Source organism: Lates calcarifer, linkage group LG4 (genome assembly GCF_001640805.2).
Source record: "Lates calcarifer isolate ASB-BC8 linkage group LG4, TLL_Latcal_v3, whole genome shotgun sequence".
NCBI classification, from domain to species: Eukaryota; Metazoa; Chordata; class Actinopteri; family Centropomidae; genus Lates; species Lates calcarifer.
Genome location: NC_066836.1, coordinates 13,815,937 through 13,835,941, shown reverse-complemented (window position 1 = coordinate 13,835,941; position 20,005 = coordinate 13,815,937).

The following is a 20,005-nucleotide window of genomic DNA, read 5'->3' as shown; positions in this document are numbered from 1 at the left end:
CAATTGAACATAGTATCCTTTCTGCTTTGTTGCTACTCTGTGGTCAGCCTTTGTTGTCCCTGGCGTGTGCTTCCTTTTGCCTTGCTTAGCCAGTCATTTCTTTATTTCCCCTTCAGCTTCAACTTATTTTGCTGGGTGCAAAGATAAAAAATGAGCTTCCTTTATTCAAAACAAGAAAGGACCATGACTCTCTTTCTATCCTAGTTACAAATCGAGGCCATTCTGCAAGTGGGCATCGTGTATACACTTTCTCAGCCTGCAGTGTGTCAGACTATCCTCCTGTGGACCGTGTATTATTAGCTAGCCATATCCAGTGAAAATATTTGATCATTTGTTCTCTATCTCTGTCAAGCCAAACCCTGCAAGGTGTTTTGTACAAAGTGTGAAAAGGTTTACATGGGTTACTTATATAGGACAATGCTGTGTCATATTCCTCATTCTATGCTATGGAGCTGTAGCCTGATTAATGGCTGAAGACAGCCCCTCCACACATATTGTATGTGTGAATATGATCTGCTTTGCTGTACTCTTGTGTGGTCCAAGAACAGAGGGAAGGATATGGGTTGCCTCTAGCTTATTGTGCATGCAGTGTGTTGATCAGTGTGTTTTTTATTACAGATGTTGATCTGCTGTACAAGGAGAGTGCTCTGTCTGAAAAGCATATTTGTGTACGGATATTGCAATAAAACTCAAGAGTGCTCAGAGCTGTTCTTTTAGGGTGTTTTTTTGGTATGACATGGGCTGTTGCAAGATGTTTTCTCAGAGAAAAAAAATGACTTGATAAATGGCTGCTTGTATCACTAAAAGCGCAGAAAGTTAATCTGCAGTCAAGAAAGTGTTTATCAGTGATGAAACAACAGGAAAAAACTGTGGAAAAAAACAAAACATGCATGCATGGATATATAAAGATGCAAACACATGTAAATCCTTCATGTGCATGTACAAAGATGAGTCTATGATTCAACTGTTGTGCAAATGAAAATATGCACAGAAAATGTAAGCACGAATGCTGAAAAAGAGGTATATCATTATTCCTCACAGGCACATTTCCATTGCCGCTGGCCGTGCTTCTCCCTCTGCTTTTCATTTAAGGAAAACAAAAATGTGATTACGACTGATCTAAAATGGCAGCTAATGCCAACACACAGAGCTATACCCTTTATAGAATAGATGCCTGTTCTGCATCAGGAGGTATGAGCACCAGATAACTTCCTCTTTGCTCAAATTCATCTGTTAGACACATGTCTGTTAAAAGAAACCGACTATAACCAGGTTGCTGTCTCAGAGAATTTTCCTTCTCTGAAAATTTCTTCAACACTGACACCATTATCAGTTTGTCTCGCTACAGTGGAAGCAGGGTGTAGCAGGTGGTCAGGGCACAAGTGTGTATGTTAAGAGAACACTCAGAGCTGTCAAGGCTTGCAATTCCGTCCTCTTCTCTCTCCTCGGAGAGAATTACACCAAGTCTTCAGCACTCACTGCTGAGTTTCTGTGTCTCCTCTTGTAAGGTGAGATTTACATGACAGTAAGTGGGATTATAATGCACAGAACTGTCACCAGGAGAGCCATTTATAGCTGCAGGTGGGGTATATGTGAGTGGTCAGAATTTCTGTAAAGTACTAGCATAGAATCTAAGAAAAGATATCTTATTCTATGTTTTGTACTTGTACAATAGAGGTTCTCATAAAGAAAATCTAGTCAGAGCTCTATTCCTGGGGCTTTTTGTTGATTTCCCTTACATGTAATGTAATTTTGTGACTGCAAATAGATGCAGTATTCTGTACTTCCATGTTGTGATGCTAAATATTGCTCTTGGGTTTGTGGCATAATTCTCTCATGTATGATGAATGGAAAAAAATTGAAATGCAGTTTATACCCCTGTATGACTGCATACAGTAGGTCAAATAACCACGCATGATTGATTACAGCACTATATTTTCTTTTCATACTGCCAATTTTAAAAAGACCTGGCATGTTTCATTTATAGAAGTGCCAGAGGTATTAAAAATAGGTATTTGGTAGCTTGTCAGGATGACGGGCATTGAAGCCAGGACTTAACAACAGCGTCTGACAATGGAACCATTTCAGAGTTTTCAATTATACATTATTTAGGCTCTGTAGTGGAAGCGAGCTTCGCTTGAACGACATATTGAGAACTCCACCTGGCAGCAAAATGAGAAAGCCAACATGATTTGCATTCTGTGGCAGGGGCTGTTAACTTGTCATCAGCAGCACTTGACAATTGAATGAAAATAAACATCTACAACCTGCACTCTGTGGAGTTAAAATCCAATTTAAGTTAGGAGTCTGAAGAGGTTTTTGAAACATCCATTATTGCCTTGTTCTCTTGGTTTTTTTTTCTCTTTTCTGTTCTTTCTCACATCCAGAGTATGATTCCCAGTTAATTTATTATTCACTTTCACCCTGTGCTGTTGTTTACAAACACCAGCTAAAGATACTCCCATCATGACAGTTACGTGTTGGACAACGCGATGATGCTGAAATCAGTTGAGTCAGAATTAGCTGGGAAAATTGAAGATGAGCTTCCTGTTTATCTAAGCAAAGTGTTGTACCTAAAACTGTCCTAAAACAGTACATGTGCACATGTTGATATCCATATGGCTGGGAGATGTTTGAAGTCAAAAGTCAAATTCAATTGATTTTGATTCACAAAGTCCAGAACCGATTGGATTCAGTTCTTAATGTTTGAGTTACGTGAGATAAATACCAATGCTGTATACAGTGCTTCCCAAAACGTATCCTGGGAACTTCAGTTTCTTTTGCCTTCAACAAGTGAGCAACACTTTTTACCTTCAGTATTAAATTGTGTAAATTGCACATTACAGTCCAAATAAAAACACATTTCCCAGTTATGAAATGATGACCAAGGATTTATTTTCTTGACAAATGCAAAATGTCTTAACTATGATACATCTAAATGTTTTTAAGCCTGCATAACAGTGCAAGTTGAGCAAAAATAATAATAATAATAATAAAAATTCTGCACCACTGACAATGACATTGTAATTATGCTTATTCTAAAAATAAATGCTATCCCATACAGCTGTGCATGGACTGTCAGTAGCAGATGCTTTAACTTAGTATAGACATCCACTGTAATTATAACTTTGAGCACAGACAGGGCAGGAACTGAAAGTCTGCTCCCTAATTTATCTGCACTGTTTGTGTTGACAAGACACCAGCTTGATATCTGCAAACAGCTGCTAGCTAGCATTAGCTCCCTGGCAGGGACAGACTGAATAAAGTGGAATCCACGCATCATATTGTTGGGTCTACTTTCACAGCTTCACATCTCATTTCCAGAGAAAATATCTCTTCAGCAAACCCAAACTAAGAGTTAAGATCAGTGTGCAAAGTGTTTTCAGTCTATCCCTGATAATCTCTAGATCCACCACAAGATAGCCAGAATCAGCCGACCATCCTGAGTCATGACTGTCCCATAAACAGAAGCAGGTCTTTAAGCACTAGACTGTCTTTCTATCATCTATGCTACTGTTTATCTTAAAACTTTTTTCTGCACATTGTAATAAATGGGTTTTCACAAATTAGTCATTTTACAAATCATAAAGTCCTAAGTGAATCGCTTACAAGTAACCACTAACTACACATAAAATATTTGATTTACGATAAATCAGTTGAAAACTGGGATTAATCAGAAAATAGATTATTTTATCCAGCCCTAGGACTGAAATTAAAAATTCATTTTTGCAAAGAAAATAGGTATACAGTACAGTATATATCCTCAGGATTTGTTTTGATTTGTGTACCAAGTTGTAATTACCAAAAATATGAAATTAAAGTTTTATATATTTTTCTGCACTGACCCTTACATTAGTGTGTGAGTGTTTTTTAGTATTAGAAGCTAATTTAATTGTTGCAATATCTGTGGGAGCAGGCATCAAAAATATTTTGTAATATTACTTCAGTTACAATGTCCACACAGGCATTTGCAGTTGCAGGGTCAAGGCTGGCCACTGCCTAGTCTCATCTGCAATGTTTGTATGTAGTGGTTTCCACTTCCTGAGTGAAAGCTAGTTAGCTTATCTTGCTAGCTTCCACTTTCTCAGTGGAATACAAACTTAACAGCATGATGGGTCCTTTCAAATGTTGAACGCTGGGCACTGTGTGGGCTTGGTCAAAAAGGGAATAAAACATTAACATCCACTGGCTTTATAGGGCTATGACATATTCCATTCAGTAGTGCACCACAGAAGTTAGCTCTCTATTCTGGCTATCAAATATCAGTCTACAGCTGCCCTGGGAAATACTCACCCAGAGCCCTTTGTTCTTAGATGCTATTTCCAATATTCTTTTGAAAATGGATGGATAAATCATCATAGTTTGTATTCCATTATATAATAGTGAGAGGAATTTAAATATTAGTATCAAAGAAGAAGAAGGAAAAAAAAATCCAAAGTTTTGGGGGACAGAGCACAAAAGGAACAAAGAACATCTGCTGACTTCTTTTATCAAGACTTTTTGCATACTAAAAGAGTTGAACCATTAACAAATACAGTGAGTGTGAACAGTTTACTGTTTTCATTTTTTGTACCTTGTAGTCTAAACATCAAAAGACCGGATGTGTGCAGCTATAGTAGAGGTGCTGGAGAAAGATACAAGGAGACCGGGATCTGGCTGGTCAGCTCAGTGTTCCACACTCCGGGCTGACTCCTCTAGCTTTTGAAGTCAGTCTCTTTTAACTCACCTGGGGATACATTCTTGAAAGAGATAGAGCTGTTGATAAGCAGCTTTTTTTTCACTCCACATCTATAGAGCTCCACGACACACACGGGGATAAGAATGATAAAAATCTCTCTGCTCCTGACCATTCAGACAGATAGATTGCATGGTAGGCAGACATAAACTCATGTAATGGGCACAGGATTTAACAACAGTATTGGCTGGGTGGACTGACAAGGATACTATGCTTTTTTTGTAACTTTTCAGAGCTCTTCAGGAAATCTGAACTTCTAACTCTTAAACAATAAAACATAACTTTTTCATTCAGACTTTAGGTGTACAGCTCGTTTACTCTGGGGCTGCGACTGATATAGAAGTAAACAACACATTTTTATTCACAAACACACATCGGTAGAGGTGCACAGACTTGAGTCCCTGCCCCCCACCGCGTACCTGTGCGGCTCAGATGTAGGCTACAAACACTCTCAGAAGCTGTCTGTGATCTATACATAGAAGTGAGGCAAACGGCAAAGGCTAACTTTGATGGAACATTTTTTTTATTTATTTATTTATTTTTCAAGCATAACAAACACACACATACACACTTATACAGGCACAAAATAAAAACAGCATCGTGTTGAGAAAATAAAGTTAGATTGAAGATAAATGTCAGTCAGACTGACAAATCAGCATTTACAAGACCGGGGGGGTGGGGGGGGGGTGTATTTTCCATCCATGTTTTATGTAAAGAAAACAGAACATGATGCTTAAAGGCTATTCAGTATATGCAAAATACACATCTAGTCATGTAGCTACATATTCAGAACTGCATAAATAAACAGTACAAGGGCATAGTACGAATGACAAACAGCAGAATGTGTCAGACACTTGGCTATATAGACATATCTCTCAGTTTGCACTTCTGCACTCACGTAATCCACCAAGGGCCAGTGAAAAGTGAGCTGACCTTGAACATGAATGACCTCACAGCACGTCGATTTATAGTTCAGTGAGTTCATAGTTAAAAAGTTCACGTTTTATTGAAGAATTGTGTTTCTCTGGTTGGACTGATCTCATGTTCATTTTTGTTGAAATTTATTGCAAATTTTCTCTCCTAACACAAATCCTGCAAAAATCATTCAACAATCTGGCATCAGAGAGAACATTCTGAAAATCTTTATTATGTATTAATACAACGTCAGTAGTTATTACTTGTGTGTAATGTGTATTATCAGACATCAGAGAATTTGTGTAACTTTGCACCGATACATTTTACAAAACCTGCGCACTGGTTTTAGTTTTGGGTTTGTTTTCTTTAGACTGATTCATTTTATTGCACTAGTTAAGTGTAATAATCCATCCACTCATTTTAACATTTAAGACCACTGAGACTTGATGCGCTAGAGATGCTCTTTATTAAATAAGAGTTAGAAAACAGTAATAACACAGATGCTTAAAAACATAATGAAAACAGAAAAATACAGCAACTTTTCAATTATTAGAAAGAATCAAATTAAGCAACAAATATCACTGACTTATTTCAGGCTGAATTCTGCTGAATAGTATTCTGCACAAGCCATACATTCCTACAACTTATATCAGTGTATCAGCATTTGCAGACAGACGCACGTAGATAAAGATGCACTTGAAGAACACACACGTACACACACAGATGATAACACACCTGCTGTTATCATCAGAATGTCCATGATGGTTATAGGATGAGCACAAGCATATTTACCCATCTCATTCATCTTGCGCAGTCCTATCTATCTGGCAGGGCTGTGCAGACACACATATCTCCCTATCCAGGGAACAGATGCAAGAGATCTGTTTAGCTTTGCTGTGCTATTATCTCTTGTTCCTTCCCTTTCCCCTCTTGCATGCATCCTAGATTTATTTTCTTCCCCTATCTGGTTTGTTTTCTCTGTTTTGTTTTGTCTGTTATTCCCTTGCTTTTAGGTCTCAGTCTGTTATACTCGACTGTTCTCTCCATCCATTTTAGACAGGTTATTATATCAACTCTCCCCTCTCTTCTGTCCTGTCCATTATCTCTCTATTTTTTTGCCACATTCCCTTTGGTCACCTCTTTTGTTTTCTTCCCTTCATTTTTGTTCCAGTTTTTCCACTTTTCCTATGCTGTGGTCTCTTCTCTCCTCTCCTTACCTCTCCTCCTTTCCTCCGAGGCTGTTAGACTCTTATTTTGTTCTATGAAATCCAGTCAGCCTGGCCCATCTGCATGATTATGCACAGCACCACTGATTGGTTCCAGGGAAACCGCTCCAGTGGAACACGATGTCCTGGATTGAAATAGCCCACAGAGTAACAAAATAACACACACTTACTCTCCAATTTCAAAGTTGCAAACTTTATATCCACTCATTTCCAGTCTGATCATACACCCAAGTTAGTCCTTAAGTGATTAGATTAATATTTTTCACATATTATGGATTACGGTAATTGACAACTCAATCCTTTTATTTTAAGGCCCAGTGCTTGGGGGATCAGATTCTTCATTAAATCAGAAAGGATCTGACAAGGTAATTTGATGCATCTGCTATTAGGTGACAGTTTCATTAACTAGTTTCTTTTCCCCTGACACCTGGATTATCACAACCTATAGTCTGACAGACTACCTGTTAACCCTTTCTTTATCATACAAAATTGATTGAGCTATTGCTGTAATTTTAAGAAGAAAATTCTATCTAGCTGTTTATTTATTTATTTATTTATTTTCTTATTTCTATGATGGTGAAGGTGTTAAGTGACAAACCATCTCAGGTTGTCGTGGAACACATTCATGTGAAGAAATATCACAAGAGGGGAGTTTGAAAAGAGAAAAATGGGAGGACATTTTATTTTTCACTAGTTTTCTGTTATATATGACAGGGAGATACAGGTGGATTACAAACTGGTTCTTTTTGTTTGCTTTGGAAAACAAACAAACAAAAAACTGTATATTTCCAATGTATATTTGGAACTATACAGAATATTTGATAGTTCACTTGTCACCTGTTTTTAAACAGTGGCTGGATTAAACAATGTTGTCACTTTGCCTGAAAAAGGGGGGGCTGGGTTTACTATACTTACACCTTGCTTTTTTCTTTGGAAGTATTGTGATCAAAGGCAAATGTAGTATGTTATTAATTTTACCATGCTCTCTCTTTTTTGTTTTTGTTGGTCAGTGGTGGGTGAGAATCTATAGCATCTAAATGTCTTATTGGAGTATAGCTACTGCAATGGAAATAACATAAAGTTGCATTTAAAATAATTATTGATGGCTTTCTGGCATAGATAAATGACTGAAATTTTTAATTGCAGCTGAGACAATATTTGAAACCACTTATGAGCATTCTGAAAACACATTACGTCCAGATGAGTAGAACTCATGTATCAGAGACAAGTTCACTGATAGCTATTAAAATTAGAATAAGAACAAATATGCCTGAGTGCCTCTCCAGTAACACCTGTAACTCCACAGTGGACTGTCAAAGTCCAATATAAGAAAGACAAGAGCAAAGAGAGTCATATTAGTGGTAGATGTTGCCTGTGTTAGCGAAGTCCAAACTGTCAAAGATAAAGACCAAGATCAGCTGGAATGTTACTTTAACAGCAAACCCATAAAGAGGTGATATACCATATGGAATATAAGAATGCTCAACAGATCAGCATCTACACTCTCCGAGAAACATCTACTGTAGCTACACAAAGTAAAAACCAAGTTACAGACAACTCTGTTATCACAACTGAAGACTGATGAAATGCTAAGATTCAATACCTCACTGTGCAGCTTCAAGACTCCACCTTTTAGAAGACAAAGCCGTCAAGACCAGACAGACCAACCTGAGCACAGTAGGGACTGAATACAGAGAAATAGTTGTTGTTTTTTTTTTTTTGGTAGAAGGCTATAACAGCAAGTTTCTGAACATGCCCAAGGCAAAAACAGAATGTTCACCTTACAAGCATACAGCAAAGCTTCAGACAGTCTCGCCATGTGTGCACCCTCAGCTGCACATACAAGGTCAGTGAAGAATGGACGCATGCCTCATATACAAGTCACATGCACATACCATATATATACACACACACATTCCCACAATTCAACCTCATGTCTGCCACGTGAAGTAATTGGCCTGACTCAGAGGGAAATCTTCTATCTGAGCAGCAGTCTTGGGTTGCAGATTGCCATAGGTTGCTTTCTCAGAGGACCTGACCCAGCAAGTCTCCAGCTTATCTATTGCCTGAAAGAAGGTTCTGCAGCTTACACTCACAATTAGGACAGGCTCCACACACACACACACACACACACACACACACACACACAAACAGAGGAGTGTGTATTAAAAAAGTCACTCATGCACACACATTTTTAAAGCTTTTTTTTTTTCCTTACTTTGGCACACATTCATGTTTGTGTGTACTCATTGACATGCACACACACACACACACACACACACACACACACACACACACACACACACACACACACACACACACATTGCCTTAAGAGTTTGTTGGTTCTCTTATCCTCAACATCGCCCAGTCAGGGGTAGCCTTGGATAGTCCGTTTGATGTCCAACACTCGGCAAGATTAAAAACAATCAACAACAATAACAGCAGCAGCCACAACAACAGCTCCGGCATATGGCTATTAAATCTAAAAGGCGCTCATGCATCAAAAGGAAAACTAGATTTCTATCATTATTATCAACACTATGTGGCTGCTTCAGGGGCTCATTTTAGCAAATATCATTTCCCATAGACAACAGATTGGGCCAAGTGATGGGTTGAGAGTGGAATGAACAAATATGCTAATGGGATGACAGAATGTAATGCATAGAGAATACATACAGTTCCATGCACAGATAAACAAACAATGTAAGAAGAAAATAAGTACTGCTAATGGTTTGCAGTCTTGCAGAAAAAAACAAAGATAAGGTTGAGTTCAAGCCTGAGAAGACTGTCAAGTTAGTTGACACCCACTGTGTCATGTTTGGCAAATTATCCTGGTGATATAGAGATCCACAAATGTATGAGATTAAAGCTTCCCATTCTGACTGTATGTGAGGGCAGGTCTCTACTATGCTGAACAATGCAGCCTATTATATTTTATGAGTCTGGGGTTGCATGCCTTGATTCCCATTTCATGTGATATTAAACCTTTTGTGTTCTCAGTCTGCAGACTACACCAAAATCTAACGTAATCCTGCCTATACTAAGTCAACATGTCAACATGGGAAACACTACTGTTGTCAGTATGTAAAGCAAGCTAATCCCATTCAAAGAGTAGAGTAAGAAATGCTTTGAGTTCAGTTTGAAAGTCGACATAGTCTACAATATACAGTTGCCCTGAAGGTCAAACTGCTTCGCTGTGTTGGAGTTTGTACCCCTGTAACTGAACAACGGTATGTAGCAACAATAACCAGAAAGTGTTTTGGGGGGGGGCAATGACCAAAATGCACCCCCCTTGTTAACCTGAACTGCCTAAAATAACTCTTCTTTGGTGCTGCAATGATATTATAGAGCACCAAGATCGGCGACTGTCTCATCTGATCATCAGTATTACTGCTTCTGTGTTGGTGGGTGGAGTCTAGTCATTACTACAAATTCTTTACTCAACACAGTGGTCCTTTGATTATGTAACCAAACCTGCTGATAGATAACTAGAATTATAGTAGCAGACTGTTTGTAGTTCATTGTCATTCATAGAAGCTCCTTTGCAGTCACACTGGGTTAAATAGTGACCATCCATCATAATGGTGGCTAGTTAGTTTCACTTGAGTGGATTAGTTAGAAAGCTATCTAACATTAATTCCTTCCATCCAATGTTGGACTGATGAAGAGACTGAGAAAAAAAAGGAAGAGAGAAGATGATGGAGATAAGAGAGGAGGAGCACTACTGTCCACTGTGACCTGATAGGATTAGCATTAAGTCCCTGTCTGCCTTATTACCACAGAGATATACTGTATGTTCTTTGGTAATTACAGTGGAACCTAAAGGCTCAGTTTAGCAACAACACAAATCTGGCAAAATTATATTGTGATAATTTAGTAGGCCAATTTTAAATGTATAAAACCCATTTTGATTATGTTATGCACTGGTTGAGGCAAAAATTGCCTATTGACAGTAACTAACGCTGGTTTGCGGGTGGCAATGTCCACTTGTAGCTATGTTTTCTCCTCAATATTTCATTTATTTTCATTGTTTGTGCCCCATTATATTGTTTGAGGGAACTACAACTTTGGTATTGCAGTTCCTCGGGGATTGAAGTCATTATTTTCTCATCTTCATAATCTAACCTGTGTCATCACATTACCTAAGATTGTAAGGAGTATGATAGCAGGGTTTCAGTGTCTTGTAACATGGTAACGCTGCGCAGTGCAGACAAAAGTCAAAAAAAAAAATTCTAACCATAATGCATCAAACCCGCTCCTGTTGACTTTGATTTTGTCCAACCACAAATGTTGTAGTGTTTTCTGAAATCTTGTTGTGTTTTGTGAGATGTTGTGCTTTGACCTTAAGGGCCACCTATGTTCAAATAAGAGTATAACATAATGGTGTGTGCCAAGATAGCTGCTACTAACTCGAAAACACCTCAGCAATATTTTTTGTTAGAAATACTATCCTACATTGTGCCCTCTGTATAGGCTCAAATCTCCCTTGTGTAATAAGAGATGTGTCAAAGGTCAGCCCTTGAGTTATGATTATTGTGACCACGGGGGACTACGGAGTGTAGGATTTGGGGTGCTAGGCATGTCTCATTCACCCTTCAGCTGTCACAGATCCCCTCCAGTGCCCAGGCCTCCACTGACTGACAGGTGTAAGTAATGACTTAAGTTCAGAGGTCATGAGTCAACATAAGCACACAGGCCATGCACAGCTGCATGCAGCCTTTGATACACAGACCTGGCCTCCCAGAGGACTCTCCAGAAAACTCTGCAGATGCAGTGCCTGTGCCTGTGAAGAGAAGATGTTAATTAATAATAACAGATTTCTCTCCTAAAAAGCTATTCATATCTTTCATATGATTTTGCTGCACTTTTATTCATCAAAAAAAAAAAAAAACAAAAAAAAACTAATTAATTTATCAAATGGATTCACTTCCGAGCTTCACTTTTTGGATGTGGGAAAATAATACTTCTTCCTTTCGCCATTCATCAACGTGCCTGTGCTCTTCACTTGTGCTGCTCTACAGGAGGAGAGCAGGACTCTTGGAAACAAGATGGAGGAGGAACGTGTTGGATGGAGGAGGGAGCAGTGCTCATTATGGCACAGCGCATTCCAGAAAGTGAGAGATCAGCCTGGAGGCCCTGGGCAGCTGACAGCAGCTGCATTTCCCAGCCTTATGAGGATGGTGGTGGTGACGGCAGCTATGGTGGAGACGGTAAGTGGAGAGGACAGTAGAAAGGAAGGCAGGGCTGGGAATGGGATGGAGACATCCAGAGGGACTTAGTTATCATTTGGTATTCCTCTTCTCCTTTCATCACTTTGGATAATGCCTCACATGTGGGTCCAGGGGGAATAGGGAGATATCAAGGGGAAGGGCTGGGTATTGGGGAGAGGTTGGATCTTGTTCTAGGTAGACACAATTTTTGAATGGTATTGAAGTTTTGAAGGCACCAACCCCCCTCCACCTCACCTCCCCATCCCTTCTTGTTCCCTACTCCTGCTCCTCCAGGCTCTGAGCTTTGGCTTGTGACGAACACTCATTCCAGAGATATCTGGAACAATTAAGGCTTTCACTCTCAACAAAATCTGTGAATACACACCAGAAATGAGGAGAATAAAAAGCTGGTGAGAGACAGTCAGCAAGAGAAAATGTTCATAAACTTCATACGTTTAATTTTTGCAATACATCTACCAGAATATCATGTTAAGAAGGCAGGAGTTCCATCAACCATGAATTTCCAGTGTAAGCATTAGCTGGTAAATTACTGGCTAGGACAAGAAAACATACTCTTTGGCAAGAGATTTTACCCATTACTTTCTATTTTTCTGTCACTATAATCTGTCATGTTTCTTTGGCATAGGTGACTGAAGGAAGGTGAAAGGACTCTATGAGCATGTCAAACAGAGAGAGCAACTGAGAGAGGACATTCAGATGCCTGCCTGTCTATAGCAATTACACTAACCAAAACTGTGTGTCTGTTTTGGCTGTTAGCATGCGCTGAGGCTGTTGTGTCCCTCTCCACTGTCTTTAACAACCGATCGACTCTCCCCTGAGAGCCACTTAGTCTGTCCTCCATCCAGCCTCTTGAGTTACAGCTCACCCACCCACATGCTCCCATCAGAGGAGTTGCCATCTGGGTACACATACATACACACATACTGGCTACCAAACGCACATGGAAACACTCAAAAATTGACACTTTTATGTGCATCCATGAACGAAATGCAGACAGCACTCTATTGACCCGACAAGGTCAGAGACAGCTTCTCAGGGTCCTGTAGCTGTGAGATGCGAATTATTTTTCCATACTACCTCTTCACAATAATCATAGCAAGCGGCAGATTCCAGAGGCATTCATTAAGTGAAGTGGGTAAAATGACAGGGATGTTTTTCAACATACACCTGTTCTCCCCTTCCTCTCAAAGGGGGAATGTAGGGTGAGATATCCATCTGTCTGAGCCATTATCAAAGTGTCAGGGGATAATTTCTCCTGTAAAAATTATGAATACGAGACTTTTTTTCTAGGAAGACTTCTTGCTGTTGCTGTTATTATTTCTGTGCATTTTCAATGCTTTGATCACCACAGATGAATTTCCACTCACTTGTACTATCTTTGTTCTAGCTGCAGATGATGGACATCTTAAAGCCTGGAAAACACAACCAAGTCTGTCTGTGGCTAGATGCCTTAGAGGTAAGTGAAACAATGTTTTTTTTTCATTGGTTTTGTGATTTTGTCAGCACAGTATTTGTATGAGTATTTATTATTTAATTATAATACTGCCACTAAGTGACATATTGTAGTGCTCTCGGGTATAGGTGTGCAGGGAAGCCGTCTTGGCTTGCTCCTGGGTAACTGGCTCATGGTTTCATTATATCCGTGTTTCTACATTGTCACTGTTGTTCGTTCTCCACATGAATTAGGGCTGAACTTGAGTTGTGTGCACTGATCCCACTGCAAAACACGACAGAAATCTCCATGCTGTTTTTTTTCTTATCGCTTGTCTGTTTTAATGTTATTATTAATTATTAATGTTATTATTGCTGTTAATTGTTATTATTTTAATGTTTATAATTGACAGTTGAAAGTAGAGGGATGACATAAAATGAGCAGAAAGAGAGATGGGGAATGACATGCATTTAATCTCCCCTGCTGAACATATAAGATGTTGTGGTCAGTGCCTACAGTACAAGTTTTTATAGTGTTAATACTAAGTCTGTTGCATGTTGTTTGACATGAGATCATTTCCACCTGAGAACCTTAGCTAGCCACAGTACCTCTAGTGCCAGTAAGAAGGATCCTTGTTGTTAACTGATACTGTCTTTTTTATTGTATATTTTAGCCAATTAGAACTGGGTACTGGAAATATACATTTTACACATTCTTTAGTGAGTGTGCCCACACTGGTGAGTCATAAAGCTGAATGTGTGCATTCCCCATGGAGCTCTGCAACAGCCAGTTAACAGCATCACATAAAGTATGACTGTGCAGTGTATCAGTCCTTCACCAAGTATGAATATCGTAATACCAACTGAAGTGCATCTATGGAACGTATCTCTCGATGCTATGAGCATCTGTTAAGATGGCAGGTGCTGGTTAAGAGTGGTAATTACTGCCATTAACCAATATTTCACTGCTCTGCATAATTCTGCTTCACATGCATCACCACTGTGCAGTGCTCAGCCATAAGAACATACTTTGAGAAGTCATTGTAAGAGTGGAGAAAAAGTGATGTACAGTATTTTTTTTTGAGCTGAGGAGGGCTTTTATTAATCATGTGCAGTCATGATGATACAGGTATGTGTAGCAGGAGTGGAGGTAAAGGCTATCTATCCTCCTTAACACAAAAGGCTGAAGGCGAACATGAGAGGAAATTTGCATACCTTTATCCCAGCACCCTCATTAGAGAGAGGTCAGCATTGTCTGTTACCATCTTCTCTCATGCATCACTCTGTGAGGGCGGTCAACACAGTTTACCTTCTGCACTTAACCAGAGCAGAGACATCAGAAGGCCTTTCAATAATACAACAATATAGCAGGGTTTCCGCTTCCATTTTGAGGGTTAGATGTGATAAAACACAGTGACATGTCTCTTTACACATCAGGAAAGGAGACAAGGAGAGGAAAAGCTTGTAGCTTCTGGCATGGCATGCTGTGTGCACAGCTATGGCTAGAAACATGGAGGGATGTCAGCGGTTCAGATGTGCTTTGGCAGCCAAGGTTATGAGTTATGAAGCTGATATTAGAGAGAAGGGAGCAACGAGTGGGAAGTGTATGACCTTCGTCACTCACTTTCCATTCTTTCTCCTCCTCCACCCCGTCTCCCTCTGTTCTGCAAGCCATGAAGCAAAGGAGCCCTTTTTGTGTGAACTCTCTAATTAGGAAGACCTTGACGTGTGGATCTCATCCATTGTTCCTCTTCATTTTGGTGGGAAAATATTTCATTGATTTTTGCAGCGATCGAAGGCAGGCGGAGCTGAGAGGGGCTCTGTGTGGGATTAGGCTCTGCGGGGGGTTTCTGGGATGGGTGGGGATATTGTGAGGTGGAGTGAATGTGCACACACACATGTGTGTGTGTGTGTGTGTGTGTGTGTGTGTGAAAGGGGGGTAATGTCTCTCCACATAACCCCTACCCCTTCTCACCCTGTGAAAGAACCAATTACAGCTGTGATCCTTGAGCCATCATAACTCACCTCTTCCTCCAGCTCCCAGTGTTCACGCCATACCTGCAGCACAACTGCAGATTGTCTTTCTTCATGTGATGTTATGATAAATCCAGCTCATTTACAAACATCTGGGTTTGGAGAGAGTTTTGTTTATGTTCTCCCAAGCTGAAAAATGACCAGTTTTTCATAATCAAACAAAATCAAGTGCTTGTCAAATGTTCTTTTGTAATTCTTTTGGAAACTAAGCAGCAGACCGTCACAGGCAGAATACTGTTGTTTTCCCAGTGGAGTATACAGCAATCACCTGATTCTGTCTCTTTCTACCCCACTCTCTCTCCTGTCACTCTAGACTGTCTCTAAATTATGCCTTACCCCTGCAGGTGCCTACGTCTCTCTGAAATGATTATTCCTACCACACAGAAGATTGCTTTTGGTAATTATATGTATCATAATTAAATTTGATGAACTCCTCCGAGACATAAAATCTCATTTGACCCAGGTGCTGGATTTCTCTTCCTATACACAAAAGGAGAAATGTCTTCTACTATTAAGAGAGATACACTTTGAATCTCGCAACTGACATCTTGATTAACCAAAGCAGTATTTCCACATTTAGCAAATTCACTGAGGTCCATCAATAACTTAATTACTGAACAAGTGAAATGCAAATTCTCCACTGTTATGGTGGAATGAATTGAGCAGAATTAGTTATGTTGCTCAGCCGAGGCCAAATTTGGCTTTTGAAGTAAGAAAAAGCAGCTGAAGGTTAATTCCTCTGCTGCCAGACCACACGTAGCCACATGAGTCAGAGGGCTCTACATGTGCTCTACCGCTGTTTATGGAGCCAGACACAGAGTGAAGTCGTCTACTCAATTTCTGTTTTTTTTTTTCCTTTTACCTTTGATTCTGTCTCCCTGAGAATATGGGCTGTACACACATCAGCTACGATAGTCATATAACCAGGCAGAAAAGATCAGACATCTCAGATCCTGATCTTTGTCCTTGAGGAGACTCAGCCTCACCTCTTATTTCTTCTATCTGCTGTTCATATCTCTGTATGAATGATATAATTGAATTTTGCTTCATGTGTGTACATGTAGTCTGTCCTATTTACCAGTCTTGATAGCATAGAAGAGGTCATGTGGCTCAGGTCCCCACAGTTTTGGCAGCATGTGGTATTTGTTCAACATCTTAACCTCTCCCTTCTTCATACATGTTTGGAACCTATTTACCCAACATTATTATTATGTTTCTACATGTTTCTACACATTCTACATGTTTCTACATATAATTTATTTCTGTCTACTGTGTACATTCATCTATTACATGTCTATCCTGACAGAGAATTTCCTCCTCCTTTACTCTTCCTGAGGTTTCCACTTTTTAGGGGACTTTTAACACAAATGTTCACCGAGTAGATTGATGAAAATGTCTAGAATCACCAGATATCAACCCAAATTAACACCTATGGGAGATTCTGGACCAGCCTGTCAGCACCAGGTCATCATACTCAAATATAGCATTATAAAAGAACTGTGTTTCATTCACCCAGTGACCCAGAGACTTTTAGTGCAGTGTAAAGGAGCACTGAAGCTGCCCATCTTTATGCTATGTTTTATTATTTGTAAAATTTTGCACATCAGAAAAGAATGCAAGCCTCCACAGAGCTTGTGAACCATATTCACACTCAGGTCTCAGAGAGCATTTCATGCTCTGGGCTTTTCCTAGGCCCCCAAGATCACTGTAAATATGTAGACATCTTACAGAGGCCCTGCAGCCAGCAAGAGCTGAGATTAGATTTAGGACTCAGACAGTCTCAGACAAGGGGGAATTGCTGGGGATTGATACAAAACTAGTCATGTTATTTTCTCTGTGTTTTGAGCCACAAGTATTTTTAAAAATGCCCACATGTGCACACAGGTACTGATGAATAGAGGGCAAGAACAAGGGTTTGAGAAATGCCTACTTTTAGTTTTACCATCCCTCTCTCCCCCTGCCAGGAGTCTCTCTCTATTTCTGTGCCATCATCTTTGTGCTATGGTTGTAAGTTCATTATGTTCCTCCACTGTCCTTCACTCAGTATTCCCTCCAAGTTTTCTCCTCCCACACTCTGATCTGCACCGCTGGATGGATTGCTTTTTCTCCAACTCTCTCCCCTTCTCTCTGCAGGAGTTCCCTGCTGCGCACCAATCCCTTTCTCGCAGGTGATTGCTCAGGGAATATTGATTAAGGTGAAGATTTGCTGCTGAGAAGTCACTTTTCAAACTTCCTGTGACTTTAACGTAAAATAAAATGAACCGACTCCTCCTTCAGTGATAAACACCCTGTTACGGATGAGGTGTACTTTTAAGCGAACGCTCTCTGCACTCATCTCTGTCTTAACCTCTTTGGCTTTCTGTCAGCCTCAGTCTGTCTATCTTGTGCAATTCCTCTTATGCACAGACACACAGACACACGTACACACAGAAATCAGCTTTCACACCTAATGCAATGTCGTACTCCTTGTCAGGAGGGCAGTATCTTCCTCAATCTCTCTAATTGCTCTGATTAAAGTGACAAACAGCCCCAATTAAGCTGAAGGCGAAGGGGAAAGATACCATAAAGAACATCACCATATCAATGCTCATTACATCTGTTTAACTATTAGTGGAGCATTACAAGTGCAATTAAACCATCCATATGACCTTGAACTGTCTCCTGAGCAATAAGACATCTTGCGTGAAACATGTATAGTTGTATATTAGAGGGTTAGTGTTAAGCTTTTCCTGACAACCACCAACCACCCACCACCCCCCTACCCCCAGGGTGTCCCCTTCCCCTTGTCAAAAGCCCTGCTATTCCTATTTAGTACAACTTTGGCTATCATTTCTAAAGGTAACAGTAACATTCTAGAGCAAGTACTGACATCTCAGAACATGGCATCATTGTTACAAAGTCTAAGAGGGTAAGAGATAAGCATTCAGACAGCCAGACAGGTTGAACAAATAAGCTAATAGGTTTATCCAGAGTATGTTTACCACTTCATTTGGAAGTTAAATCCAAAGTGAATGTGTCTGTAATGTTGGTACTTCATTGCACAGGAAAAGTATGCTTGCACTGCTGTGATACATGAAGGGTCAAAGTTGAACTAAGAAGTCAGTCTGTAGTGGACAGTTTGGAGAATCATTTTACCTTCAACCTCCAGGTTGTTTTTGGCTAACGTGTGTGTAACGTAAAATCTGTAAGATTGTCTGACTACTTGTGTTTCTTGCCAGTTCTGCCATTTTGCTACACTCCCAAATTTCAGCAATTGACAATGCTATAGAGTTGCAGAATCTTCAGTGTTACTAGACGTAGAAACAGGGGAATGGAGATCTAACAGTCCCATGGTTTTACAGTATAGCCACCAGTTGTGATCACTAACTTAGTGTTACACCCCACCCTTATGTGGTCCGATGAGGTGCACAACACTCAACAGCTGAGGTACACCTCATCACCTGATCAGTAGCACTTGAGCAGAGCTCCAGAGAAGACAGAGGAGGAAAGAGACAAAGAAAGGCCAGGAACCCAAACAATAGAAACACCCCCACCCTTAAAATGATGAATAAATACCCAAAAACTAAAAGTGAACTGGTGTATGCTACAGGTTGTAAAATCAGTTTTCTGAATATCAAAAGCTTTAGCCTCCATCATTCATGATGGATCAGATGCTTCTTGCTGAACTGCACCATGGGAGTTGTAGTTAATTTCTACCCCATTAAATAAATACACATAGGTTTGTACTGTTGATTTTTGAGTAAAAAAAAACAAAACAGCTATTTTCTAAAGCCGTCGGTTCTAAAACCTTTTGTACTGACACTTTAATGGCAGCAAAATTGCAGCTTTTCAGTTAATTCAAAGAAATTCACATTTTCATCAACACCATGTCAAAAGATTTGTTGGCAAGCAGGAGACACTTTCACCGCTTTCTCAGTGACATCATTTCATACACCCTCATAAAAGGACAAAGTGACAACTCAGGCACTTTATCTAATACCACAAACTTGAAAAGACAGAAAATTGACTGTTTCATCAATCTTGTTGGCCTCCTCTCTGTTTGGCACAGCCCCTGCACAGCAGTCTCTGTGCTAATATGAAGCTGGATATTATCAATCAATAAGAGTCAATAAACAGTTATGGAGGAATGCTGAGAGTTGGATACATCCCCATATCTTTTGACCCACCTCATTAACCATATCATTACTGTGCAATGTGCTTTCCAGTGTGTGAAATGCTCTGAAAGTCCCTGGCAACCGAAATTTACGAGATTGCTGTAACTGCTTGTGTATTTGTACTGTATGTGTGAATGTATAAATGTGTGTTGGAGACTCAGATAAGAGTTTAGATGGGAGGATAATTTCCACTAGTTTGTCAAAATATTGTCACTTTTCTCAGAGAGCTATTTTTTGGGGGGGGTTGCGTGCAATCCGAGTGACGGCTCGTTTATTAGT